At 40.3% G+C, this 14171-nt stretch overlaps 1 protein-coding gene across 24 annotated transcripts in view; it reads right to left on the bottom strand.

The window, feature by feature from the left end:
• The window catches only part of RTKN2 (rhotekin 2), a 200009-nt gene that overhangs the window by 168170 nt on the left and 17668 nt on the right, over positions 1–14171 (bottom strand). For 19 of the 24 annotated variants that reach the window (XM_067001134.1, XM_067001126.1, XM_067001122.1 and 16 more), the window contains 7 exons: positions 13407–13776; positions 12696–12836; positions 11687–11870; positions 10370–10609; positions 2414–2530; positions 936–1067; positions 16–180 (listed from right to left, as the gene is read on the bottom strand). The gene's annotated coding sequence lies outside the window, so the exon portion shown is untranslated. Of the gene's footprint in view, positions 1–15; positions 181–935; positions 1068–2413; positions 2531–4415; positions 4564–10369; positions 10610–11686; positions 11871–12695; positions 12837–13406; positions 13777–14171 lie in introns of all 24 variants that reach the window. The other 5 variants (XM_067001118.1, XM_067001124.1, XM_067001132.1 and 2 more) reach the window with 5 other exon arrangements.

Below are 14171 nucleotides of genomic sequence, written 5' to 3'. Positions count from 1 at the left end.
GTTGTTAGACATTACCTTACTATAGACAGCTGTACTGAATCTAGTTTCATTCTCTTCAAAAGATGATATCTAAAACTTCCAGACTTGTCTTTCACATTATACACTGTGAATAACTTGATCGTGGTGGAAGAGGACTCACAGTAGCTCTCTTTTATCCAGAGAAAAGATATCTTTCATAAACTGTAAAGATACATTTGTAATTATGTTCCAGTGCTTATTTACAACAAATGCCTGTTTGCACCATGCTATCTAGCAGCATAAATGGTCTCTTTAGCTCTGATGCAGCCCCTGCTTTACCTTGTATGAACAAAGCGACAGTGATCTAAAAGGTGCAGGTATGTCCCACAGGAAGGGGAACAAACTTTCATTTCAGAGCATCTTCATACCAGTATGCTTTTATTTCCAAAAGGAAAAGTGCTTCAGGAAGGAGAAATTCCAGCCTCTAACTGACCTAGATAAGCTGCTGGCATAAGGAATCCAGGAGTGAGGCTTCTGACAGAAACTCAGTCCCCCTGATGGTACTAGACTGAAGTATTTCCACACTAGCTAAGTACATCCTGCCAGAACTTACAGCTGCATTTGCAGTCTTGGTGAAAGAGAACCTCTGTCCATGCCTCATCATGCAAGTGATGCTCAGAGAAGACATGGAAGAGGAGCTTTGGGCATATACACTTTACTTAAACATCTGCAGGACATCAATCTGTCTGTGGACAATTGCTGCCTTTACAGACTTCGGACACTCCAGGCTCTCTTTATGCTCATTTTCATCTAAACTTTGCTAATCGGAAACTAAACTCACACTTCCCTGGCTCTGAGCAAGAAAAGCATGTCCATCTTAGCCTAAAGTTAATGCCTAGCCTAGGCTGGTCATCCATACTCCCTTCTTCACCAGTGCAGAAGGACGGTATCACTAGATGATTCACTGCCTTACGTACCTGATGAATCCTTGTTTACTGATGAGGGAAAGAGAGCCCATACACTTCGCTTGGACTGGATCGCTAGCCTTCTGACAGCTCAAGTAGGATGAGATATATCCTATCAGGATGGTCGTCTTCTTTTGAATGTGTCTAATGGTGAAGACAAATGAAAAAAGAATTCAAACTGTGGCTTCTTGACACAATAACTGTATAAAACTAAGATAAAAGCAGTAATGAAACAACACTGATATTAATGACAATAACACAAAAAGCCAAAAGCTGTTCTACATGATACTCAAACGTGCCACAGCTTCCCTGTGTGTAAACGTGTATCTCATCTATGCCCAATGCAAAGGCAACTGCCAGGTCACATCCTATGTACATTTTCAAACAGAGAGGAAGAAAAGGAATCATTGGACCAATGGCTTGGAAACCAAGCGATTTCTTCTGTGTTGTCTTGGTATGCTTTGTGAAATTTTCTGTCTAGAATAACACCTGTAACCCTGTCCTTTCAATGTGGCTTTGATTTATTTCCTTGGCTTGGCTTCTGCAGTGCTTTTACCCTTCTGTAAAGAGTCTGATTGGACCCAAGCTGCACAGATGGGGAAGTGGCAGGGAAGAACACAGCTCCGCCAGTGTCAAAGCAGCCAGACTCCCTTCTGCTGGCTTCAGAATTCTTGGAAGGGGCACAGCACAAAAGAGAGGCTGCTGATGTTCTCTCAGCAATAGCAGCACTGTCAGGAAGCTGAAATGATGCAAGAGAGCCACAATGTCCTGCAGAGGTACAAGATTTGCACACAGTGACCTTGTGCTCCAGTGGTCTTGCCCATTTTGCACTGAGGGTTTCTGCCGTGCCCATGAGAGGGGCAGTTCAAGCCACAGTGAAACAGGCCCAGGGACTGGATCAAGTTTGACTGGCTCTGAAACACCCAGCTGTGTGGTGTGACATGGCCCTTTATCTCCTTGGAGGGAATGGGATTTTGTGCATTTTCATTCCGAACACACAAAGCAGGTAGCTAGATGAAATATGGCACAGTCAGCCTCTGAAAAGGCTTATTGTAGGTCTGAAGACTGCAAGAGACACACATCACTCTTCATTTAACACTTTGTTGATCACTGACTTGTGGATTGTTCTCCCTCTGAAACAATTCTAACTACTCTTTTTAAATGGGAATTTTGACCAGAGCGACCAGGATGTCTTTAAACATACAGTTGGCATGGACACTGCAATGGCAGTGAGATACCAATCTGGCTGGACTCATACCTACTCTGTGGCTGAAGCAGAACAGTAAATGCCTCCCTCAGCTACAGTTGGAAAGAAAAAGTGTTTCCATTTGAGTCAGATCAGCGCCAGGCACTGGCTGCTCCCCATGCTTAGGAGAATATCCCTCACCAAACAGCTTTCACAAGAAGATCAGCCACATTCAAGTGTATGCCACCAACTGAAATACGCTTATTATGTAAGATAAAGTGAATACTTTGAGAGCACTACTTACAGTGGTTTATCCCGTACAACTCCTTGTAGGATCCTGATTCCGGGACTTATAAATTAGCCAGGCTGTCTACAGATAAATGAACCACAGAGCAAGAGCAGCAAGAGGACAGTCTCTTCCCTACAAGTATTACATAAATAGTAAAAGTCAGTATGTGAAAGATGGGAGAAGAATGCCGGGTGCATGCAATGTTTGTAACTTACACCTAGCACAAATGTGTGCACACATCAACTGACTTTCTTTTCGCTTGGTCCACATTGGACCTTGCAATATTCATTCATGGAACAGACCAGCTTCAACTACAAAGCCTTCTTTCCAGTAAAATTTTTCGATTGATAATATGATCCCACATTTAAATTAACCAAATTTGTAATTACTTTTTAACCAAGCTTTTTAATATGCAGAACTATGTAAATGTAGTACCAGAATGGTAGGGAAAATAAAACATTACTTATTTGGCATAATCACAGATTTTAATAATTGACAACACATGTCCACAAATCACAGCTTAGGCAATGAAATGTGGTGTGTCTTTTTCATTCCACGTTACTGGTTTCTTAATTTAGCAAACAGGGAATTTTGAGTGCATTTAAAGAGGAAATCAGCAAACAATACTAAATTTTCTGTAGAAAGAGGAAGCATAAGATTACACAAGTTACCACAAAAACAAATCGAAGCAAACTGGTGCCACAGGTCAAGTAATTAGGCACAAAGAAGAATTAAATCTCTTCAAAATTTATTGATTTATGATACCAAGTCAAGTTTGGGACATAAATATTTATTATCTTAGAGCTCCTATTCGTTCTACGCTTAGATTAATTTTATTCATGTCTTTGTAATAACAGGGAATTCAGCTAAGTCCAAGCAGCTAACAGTAAGACAATACGCTGTTACATTTGTCTCTCCCCTGAGAAGCAGGGAGCACATTTTACATGTCAAATTATTCCATACACAGAGAACACTGCAATATTGGGTACATGCAACTGCACCACAGATACCAGATTAGACTCCTCTGTATACCCTGGAGCAGTCTAATATATTTAAATCAAATTGCCATATAGTAGACAGGGACAGTGTTTTTTACACTTGCTGTAGACTGCAGTAAGGAATGTTTCATTATCTTGTAGAGATGGACAGTTACATTTTAGTTCTTTTTAACCAGATAATAAACCTCACCTTTCGAGCAGCTGGCACCAAGCATGCAAACAGCTATCCATATGTAACTCAAAAGAACAGTACTACTGCTACCAATGCCTGCTAATTACACTTAACCTTTTGAATTATCTGGACTACTGACATATAAAGAATGAGATGGATGCTTAACAGACCCCACAAAGAACAGTCAAAGGCCAAATAGCATTCATTAAACATGTGACATGCATTAGTACTAGGATAGTGGTGATTACATGTGTGTTAGTTTGATAATGTTCTCTATAGAAATTACATTACTCCAATGAATAGAAACATGTCATTCAAGAGAAGAATGAATAATAGATAGTATGAATCCACAGGACTTGGTGGTTATTGTGGGTATTAGAATTTTACAGTGTATGAAATTTCATTTTTTGAAATATATTTGCAATACTTGAACTCCAAGAAATATGGAGAAAAAAACCAAACAAATATAAAACTCAATACAGTAATAGCACAGTAGTAGTTCAACATGGCATCTCTAGAGAAATCCTGACTCCAGTTCACTGGTGAAAAAGATTTTCACTGGACATACACTCGAATGAAAAAATAACCTAAAAATCGCTTGTGCAGAACTCCCCCAATGAACAAAGAAGGCCCAACACAGAGGGATTTCCAGACACACTGTGGCTGCGTGCAGGACTGAATTTCCACAGAGGGCACCATATCACAGAGCAGCAATCTGCCAGAAGGGTTTCAATGCCATGGACTGCTGTTACAGTCAAATTGGGCAACCAGGTATGCTTTTGTAAACACTGAAAAACGATAAGCAAAAGAGGAGGGAATAAAAGCGTCCCATCAGCTTTTCATGTACCTTACTACATACAGGTTTGGCTCAGAGCTTTGGAGAGGCGAAGCAGGGAGTATTTGCTCTGATGCGATCCTTCAGAGCTGAGGTTCTTTATCTCTGCACTATGGATCTGCCTCATCACTGAGTTCTTCCTGACGAGAAGCAAGTTTTCCTAAATACCAGAAGCAGACAAGTAACTTTGAAGGTTTAGACCTTTTTGCTCTTTTATCTAGACATCAGCAATGACCAATTTCAATAATGCACAGTGCAAATATTTGGTGTTTTCACTGCAGGATTACAATCTAATCTAACCCAAAACTCAAGTCAAATCTGCTAAGGAAGAGAGAAAGAAGAAATACAATGTCTTCTCTTTTTTTCCTTCTCTATGCAGAATATTACCAAACTGGCATTTAGTGTTAGTTCAGCTCACAGAAATAATTCTTGAAAGCCCATTGGTGGAGTTTGTTTCCTTCTCCTTTCAGGTTGAAAAGGAAACTTTCTGTGAGTTTACTGTAATGGAGTGTTTGTCTGTATCAGAAGCAGCCTGACCTCTCCAGCCACAAGATGAAATACCAGCAGCCCACTCTGTCACTAGTTCACTACTAGGAAATTACATGGGAGGAAAAACACAACACAAAATTCACAGAAAAAAAAAAAAAGAAAGAAAAAAAAAGACATCAGCAGTGGTGGGAGTGAATGAACAACTCAATAATGAAGCCAGTAAAAAGGAAAATATCCTCCAGCCAATTGATAATAAAAGGTTACTTGAGGCAAAGGGTCAGATCCTGAGCACTGTGAAGTGGCCCAGCTCTCCAACCTCAGCAAAGCTACAGTGATTTACACTGGCTGCAGAAAAACCCAAGAGACAGAAAAACCCAGCTATAAAAAAGGAATTGGAGGCCCACATTTTGAGAAGATTCCACTCACTTTTAGCACCAGACTGAGGTACAGAGGTGACTCTGAGGGTTTGTTTCTGCGGGGGAGTTCCTGTGAAGTAAGCTGAAGTGTGAATTTACACTGCGTTTTCTGATGGGTCTTTAAGTAGGCTGTAAATTCATACCCTAGCCTATTTTGCAGGGATTTCCCCAAGTAGATAAGCCCTAAATTGGCCTCCTAATCATGGAGGCAGACAAAATAAATAGATGTTTTCAAAACTGCAGACCCACACAGGATCTCTCTATTGCAGGCGCAAGTGAGTACCAGATAGCATATACTGTACTTCTGCAAGTACATGGTGTCCTTCTTTCCTCCATTCACTCCCAAGCCCCACTCCCATCATCTTTCAGCATCCCTCCACTCTAAGACACTACCTTCAATCCTCCTGCCCTTATCCAGCTTCATGCCAGATTTCTGTACCTTGCCGCCTGGCTCTTCCCTTCCCCACTCTAGTTCCACATCTAGAAGTCCAGGTCTTCCTTACCTACTTTCCCCTGACCCTCAGGGGAATGGTAAAATGGTCCTGGTACAAAGCTGGCTTCTCCTACCAGTTCCTCGCCTCTGACCCAAGCCAGTCATGTCCCGCCCATTCACACCTCACCCATTCCTCAAAGGCTGCAAGGCACCGAACCCTTGGGCAACTGGATGCCCTCTGAAGCCACCTTCAGAACCACAAGGTTAAATCTATGCAGACAAATGCCATGAAGCTGTGCGAGATTACTCACACTTTTTTGATTGTAAGATATTTCTACACGCTGCTGAATGGGAGGCCCGAGGCCTTCAGCAGGAGGCAGAGGACGCAGTTAGTACGGCCACAGCTTCACCACAGTCCTCAGGCTGGGTGGTTTGGCCATCAACACAGGCTGCACCACATGAGGTCTGGGCTGTTTCCCTGGGAGCCGCAGTGAGGCCGTAACAGAGCAAAGCATTTAAGCCTCGGCTAATCTGGGGCCTTGTACTGCTTTAACTGCTGCCTGTGCTGTTCTGCCCTGCTGGCTCAGGCACTCACTGCACCAGTGACAACTAAGCCCCACCTGTGGCTGTACTGCTAACAGGCGATGACAGTATCATATCCTGAAGGATCCTTTTCAAGAAGACAGTTTAGTAACGTGCTGTCTCTGGTACAAATGCCAGATTTCTCATGAGCAGCACAGAACACACCCACTTCAATGCAACCCCTGACTTCGCAATGCATGAAGAAGAAATTCAGTTAATGCTTTGAAGTCTGAGCTTTTAGATCAATGAGGGAAGCAAAAAGGTACTAGCCACCTTTTGATAGCAGCAGAAGGAACCAGCTGCAGTGAACAGCCATCACATACAGTACAGTATCCCACACCGTCCTTATCAGCTCCAGCAGGTAGCAGCAGTCTGAAGAACACGAACATCTTGCTAGCAGGTACAAGACTGAAAAAGCTATCTGAGAGATGCAGATTGTAAACCAGTGACTCTTCCAGCACTTGACTAAGTAAAAGTTTCACCTCTGATGTGTATGAAGATCCTACACAATAAGAATCTCCAGGTACAGAAAGAGCTCGACACACTTTAAGAGCCAAAGTCTGTGCTGCAGACCTTTTCCTGCATTTCATTACCTTAAGTATTCTGTGCACACCTTTTCTGTGTACCATCCACAAACATTTGTGTAATTCAGTTTTAACAGCAAAAGTACTTAAAAGAAGCCAGCATCTGAGCTTCACAGAACGGTCTTCAGGGAAAGTGAAGTTTACATTCTCTCAGGAGCATTTGTTTTGGAAGTGTTCAGGCTTTCATGCAAACAAAAAACACCAAGAGCAGCCAAACCCTATCAAGCCAACAATGGCTCACAGAACAGTGTTTCACAGCGTTTGTTTTGTTTTGTTTTTAATAATAATATGAAAGGTACATAAATATCAGAGAACAGCAAGCACATCATCAATATGATGCAAACAGAGAAGGTTAGGTACTCTGGAAAAATTCTTGTGTGTGAATTATTCACTTAGCTGAAATAATTTCTCTTTCTTTTCCATCTTACCCTGTTCAGGAAGAAAATCAAGGCTATATAAGGCTTCACATTCAAAGGGAGGAATATGCTAAAGATTCAAGTTTGATGAAAATAATTAAATCATTTGTTTTGCCTAAGATAACTGAAAAATCCCTCGGGAGTAGTCTGCAAGAAGCTAGTAATTCCCATGCAAACTATCAAAGTTTTGAGAATAGCATCTTGCTGTTAAACATTTTTTTTCAAAAGAACAAAGCAGATGATACTTTATAACTTGCAAATCACAAAACATGAACGTAAAAACTTACACATTTCTTACCAAGAATAAACTGATCCTCACTTTACAACAAAACATTGTATAGCATTTTGAGAGTATTAAGAGGACTCAAGGGATTTTATGGAAAATTTATGGGATACTCAAAGGTCAAAAACTGAATAGTTTCATCCACGTATGGTATAGCACTTGCTTCCCACTCCAGGACAAGATACTCACACTGGACCAGACGCACTTGAAAATGATGTGCAGAAAGGTGGTTGTCCTTCACATTTTGTAATGTGAAATTCTGAGGTTTCACAGGTAATTACAGATGTTAATTTGATTTTATATCACTGACTTCAGCAATGCAATCTATTACCAACGATTCCAAAGCCACAGCAGCAAGGACGTTTACCTGCTCCCCTATGGGCTACACATGCAATATGTGCAATGTGACTAGACATAGACTCATCCAAGGCCAAGATGACATGATATTCAGTGCCATGTGGAGGTGGATACAGAGCCACATTTCAAGTCACAACACAAGCAGCAATGGCTGTACCAGCTCCCTACTGATGTCTCTATTCAAAGACTGTGCTAGAAGGTAAAAACAAACAAACAAACAAACAAACCAACCAACCCTACACGATTATGTTACGAAACCTTGTCTCAGTGCACATCCACTAAAAAAAAAAGCTGAATTTTCACTGAGAAGACAACCTTAGTACGGACACTTTTGTGACCTGACTATTTGTTAATCAGCAGCAATGTTATTAGCAAACTCATACATCTATCCATATCATACACATCATTTTAGATGACCTGTACCATTTAAAAAGTACTGACATTTGAAAAGAAGGATAGCCTCACTCAACTAGCTTGTCTCAGCCCACAGCCAAAGGCAGCCATGTAGAATCAGAGACAGACAATGAATTACTGGAGAATGGGGAAAAATATATATAGAGATGGGAGAGTAGTGTGAAAAACAAAGCAGACAACAGGGGTCAACGCACAAAGGGGCCTCTGAAACAAACCTGGACATACCTATATTCTTGTCTGTTGAATAACAAGAGGATGCAGGGAAGGAAATAATGAAGGAACTGAAGGAAATAATGCTGTGTTTTCACAGAGGTGAACTGTAATCTGCATCTTAGGTCTCAAAACTATTATAGCAGTATTTTATTACTCATGATGTACCATTTGGGATAATGTATCTATATAAACGTATTAACTTTTGAAAGAACATTTTATGTTTTTAACTTTCAGAGCGTAATTTCTTTTATTTGTAGCTTTCCTAGGCTATAGATTTCCTGTCTGGCATCTCTCTCTCACCCCAGAGCCAAGCTACTCTAGGTCCTTACTGAACCTACAACTTACATAGTAACTGGGATAACCACCAGCATAGTCCTTAAAAAGGGTGCCCCAAAGAATTCAGTCATCAGAAAACATCCAACAAGGCAAAGGAACAAGGCCGTCCACATTAATTTAACAACCTATTATCCTCTGAAATTGTCATCAACACTATTTATCTAGCAACTAAACAAATGTATATGAGCTTCCTATGTAATAACACACTGATTAAACCTTAGAACATTTCAGGCAGGGCATATTCCTCAAATAAAAATCAGACCTCTTATTAAACCTCAAAGGGAATTCCACATAAACACACAGCATCAAAAAGCCAAGACCACATAAGGATTTAGTCTTAGTTTTAGTCAAAATTCAGTGATTCTTTTTAATTGCTTCAGTTGCAATGTTTTCAGAAGCACAGAGAACCATCCTCTGAGAAAGCTAACCAGTAAAAAGAGCACAGATCTCCTTCTTACTCCATCACATACTAGGGAGGCCTTTATGCCCTGCTAAATGTAAAATATTTTAGAAAAATAAAACCAGGAAACAAAATGGGATTTGGTCAAGAGTTCATGCTGGCTGAATCACTGTGGTATGGAAACCACCAGCTCTAAAGATGGAAAGTCCGGAGCCATTCATTCCCTCAAAAAAAAAGAAAAAGAAAAGGCATTAAAGAACCATTTGGCTTGAGGTTTTGCTGGTAAGCTCCCCCAACATTGGAAGCATGGGAAAGGCTACCTATGGATTTGGTGCCTTGACCTTTTTTTCTCCTAATCTTTCTCTAGGACGACCAGCAATTTGACATGCATCATAGTTTTTCATATTGGGTGCAATGAGAATTGTTTAAATGTCACTCTGTGACTCAACATGCAGCAATGCTACAGGGTCATGGCACTGCTTCTTCCCTCCACATCCTGCACCTATTGCCCTCTTCTGCCTTTCCCCAGGAAAAAAAAAATCTACATACTTTACAGATTGAACATTGCCAGTTTCTAAGTAGAGATTCTTTCAGATTTCTCTGTGTTGCCTTTTATCTGAGAGCTTCCAAGGAAATATTGCTCAGAAGCAATTAAGGCCAACTGTTCTTAGACAAAGGCACACAGCAATCAGCGTATTTAGCAAGGCAGCACAGTCATTTTGAAAGAGGCCTGGAAAATCCTAACATTGTTAAAAATTATCTTCACAATTGCTGACAAGATCTAGTAAAGATATTTGTGTTCTGCTTGTGCATTTCATCATCTTTCATAAGCCAAAATCTTATTAGCAAATAATTTTAGCAAAGTTCAAAAGCCAAACTGTTGTACATGCCTATTGCTTCAAGCAAGAATAATAGCTCTTTTTAACAAAGTATTTTCAAAGTACTGGCATACATAAACACGTTATACTTTGGTATGTAACACATTTATTTGTCTCAGCTATTCATCACATTATTTGATATAATCCTGTCACGTTCAGACTCACCTGATCGCTGTATCTGTGGCAGCCTCCTTGGCTGTGCTGGATGGGATGACCAAGAGCCACAGCCACAAAGGAATGTAACTGTGCTGCGGAGCACGAGGAGAGCCAGTCCAGTGGCTAAACATCGGAAGCTGAGAAAACCCAAGATCAGTTCTGTAACATATTTCCTTACGCAGACTTATGCACATCATTAATTCTCTCTGTGTCTGTGCTCTGTAAAATGGTACTTCTGTATGACAGGCTCTGTGAGAATAAACACAGTATGAAGTGGCATACTGACAGGGAACATGGAAATGAGTCTTTGATAACTCCCCATTACCAATCATTCATTTTTAACACTCAAAATTAATGATCCAAGATAATGTTACAGTGAAAAGTGCTCGTAAAAGACTCAAGAATCAACAGTTTACTGAACTGAATTTAGTTTTGTGAGTATAGGCTTAAAAAGATTCCTTTACCATAGTGATTGGATTCATTTACCATAGTGATAGCCATTTGGAAAGCAGCCTTTGAAAATCAGAAGCAGCTTACTACAGAGCAAACCACCAGCTAGCAGCAATGATATTTCATTGCACTGGTCACAATGACCAACGAAGCCTTTCAACTCACCAAAGTACATGCCAGGATGTCTTGAGAAAAAGATCTATAAAAACAGCACATCCCAAACCTGGGACTGTTGTGTGTTAGTTTGGCACAATTTTTAATGGTGCTGATGTTGCAACATGCAGCTAGTCCCTTCAAAATTTCATGACCAATATGACAGGACAGAATCCATACTGCAGTACTGAATTACAGTAACCTTAGGGCAGGCACCAACTTTCCTGAGCAATTCATTATCCTGAGTCTACAACAGACACTGCAGAACTTTAGCTAACTTTACTGTTACCTTGCCTAAATCTAAAAAGTTTTTTTTTTTTTTTTTTTTTTTTTCCCTTCTGGTGTGAATGTGCTCACTGGACAGCATTGTTTCATCAGATAAAACCACCCCCAAATCCTTCTTCTAAGATGTGTGTTAAGGGGTTGGTATCTTTTTTATTTTATTCCTAACACACCTACCCAGATTTGTATCAATCATTCTCCCTTCCTCTTTCCCAGAGTGATTACCCTGCAGTACTGATCACTGCAGTCTCTTCACCTGCTGTATTCCTTATGGCTGTCACTGCTCTCAGCTCTACACGCTGCCAGCACCTGTAACACGGACTAGTGGATTCTGAGTATCCCCTGCCCTGTCACCACTCCTGCCCTCAAGTTTCACAGGGTGTGTTCATGTTCAGAGCTGGAGCATGCTTTTGAAGACAGCCCCTCTACTGCCCCACTTACCGTGCTGCACTTTGCATCACAGAGCAGGCCCCAGTTGCGCAGCCTGGATTCCTTTTGGACAAAACAGAACTGGAAGAGCTACCTCAGAAGCACAGGTGAAGAATGCCAACTGCACGCAGCATGCAGTCCAGGGGCCCCTACTAAAGCTACAGCCCTCCAGGTCCGTTCCCAGTGGCTGCAATGGCTGTGGAGAAACAGACATCCATTCTCATTCAGCAAATCTTAAACCCCTTCTACACACCACCCAAAACTCACACTGCTCCCCCATCCCCACCAAAATGAAAAATAAACACCAAAACAAGCAGCATGATATCTTTCTTTTCAGATATTCTCCCAGAGAGCATCTCCAGTGGATCATAACATTTGACTTGTTAACATTTGGAGTAATCTTTGTTAAACCTGTCTTTTCATTTAGGCCCTTGCTCACCTCCCTGTCACCTATCACTCACCCTTTTCCTTTCACCAATTTCTACTCCTCCTTTCTTTCTTTTGGACCCTCTTATTCTATTTCATTATTTCAGTTATGAATAAAGCTTGAGCTCACTGCTACACAAAATTCATCTAACATAACTCCTACATCTTTGATTTTCCATAACTGAATTTCTATGCAAGTTCTACCAGCGCAATCTGGAACTTCAAGATATCTATAAAAATTTCCTTTCCTCTTATTTCTCAGCTAGATGCAGCACGGTCTTTCTCTTTGTGGGCCAACCCAGGACGCATGGAACTGAATGGAAGGACCTCAGCTGACTGCAACACGCAGTCCCCTAACTTCATGTAATGAAGTCATTCAAACAACTGATACTATTTATGTTAAACTTCATGGCTATATGACATTCAGAGATAACCATGTATGTTTTGTGTCTTTTGCAAATACATTTTATCCTATTATGCAACCTGAAAAAATACTCGTTTTGTTCTAATGTAATTGTAAGAATCAAATTTATATACAAGACCTTTAGAAAACAGAGACCCACCTCTAAATGCAAAGAACAAACATTTGCATTACCTATTTATATTAAAATATGCAGAAATTTCCAAAGTATTCAGTCAACTTATAAATTTTTATAACTTCTTCAAATTGTTAACATTTTTTTAACACACAGCGTTATTTCAGCTTTGTGGAAAGCTCAATAACAATCTTTCTGGTCTGGAAAAAAGGAAAGAACATTATAATAAGGAATGCAGAATAAATAAAAACAAAACAGTACAAGCCGTACATCCACGCATACAAAGACAACTTTCATGGTGAGCTATAAGCAATTATAATAACACAATGTGCTGCATGTTGATTTCACCAGTGAAAAGAATTTCTCCAGTTATTGAAGACTTTCCTGGCAGAATCTCAGAAAAAAAATTCTGACATTCTCCCAATCTGACTTCTGTGCAATGCAAGTCATGCACATTTTAAACACCGATGAATAATACTGCCTTTCTTCTAGGAACTGTTAGCAGCTGTAGAAACTATTACAGCCTGCTTAAAACCATGTCTCTGTAGTCAATACTCTCCAGACACTTAGCAATACTAAAGCTATTCCTGGGGCTAAACTAGAATTGCTATGTGAATACAAAGTTTGATTTATGTTGAAATGAAACAACAAACATCTGATCTTTCCTTTTTTAAATGGCCATTCACATAAACACGAGTATCAGCTGCATAACTAGAAAGTGATGTACCGAATTTACAGAAATTAGACAAAGGAAGACCACCCACAGTTACCTTCAAGAAGAAAAGATTTGTCAGAGGGTGAAAGATTGCTGGTGAAGGTATTTTGTACAGATATGGCTGCCCTAATGTCCTCATGGTGAGACTGTGGCTTATGAGAGTGATGCTTCATGAATCTAATTTTTCAAGTCTTTTGAAAGATGCAAAATTGATCAGCAGCCCAGTACCGTATCCTCGCGCTGCTCATCATCAGCTGCTTTCAGACTGATCACAGGCTCAGTGCATTGCCTAATAAAATGGTCCAGATGCAGCCAAGAGGAAGTGGAGGCCTCTATGTGCTAATGTTATTCTTTCGCATCCCAGAGCATGGGTGGGAGCAGGAGAACACTCAGCCGTGGTTCCTCCAACATTTTCAAAATGATAACTGGGAAGAGAGAGGAAAAGACACACGTGGAACAAAAGCAAACCTGAAAGTACATACAGAATTTCAGATATGTTGTACAGACTCATGTACTTCGCTAAACTTTTACAGAAACTTGCTGTACTGAAAATCTGTTTGTGATTCCTCACTGCAACAAACTGCCATCAAAGTTCATTTATTTTTTTAATGCATCTTCACCTTTCAATGGATAAAAACATGTAAGAAAATACAATCAGATTTGTGGAGGGTTTGTGATCTCTCACAGAGATAACAATTAACTTGACCAGTAATGATAATAAAGTGAAGGTTAACATAATTTGAAGAAAGGCACTCTTCCCCTAGGAGAATATCATAAACCAATCAGGAAGAGTGTAATGGCCTCAAATCAATGCTTTAAC

The sequence above is a fragment of the Anser cygnoides genome, chromosome 7, assembly GCF_040182565.1.
Source record: "Anser cygnoides isolate HZ-2024a breed goose chromosome 7, Taihu_goose_T2T_genome, whole genome shotgun sequence".
Classification (NCBI taxonomy): Eukaryota; Metazoa; Chordata; class Aves; order Anseriformes; family Anatidae; genus Anser; species Anser cygnoides.
The sequence above is the reverse complement of the archived record's forward strand: the minus strand, read 5'-3'. Positions and strand labels throughout refer to the sequence as shown.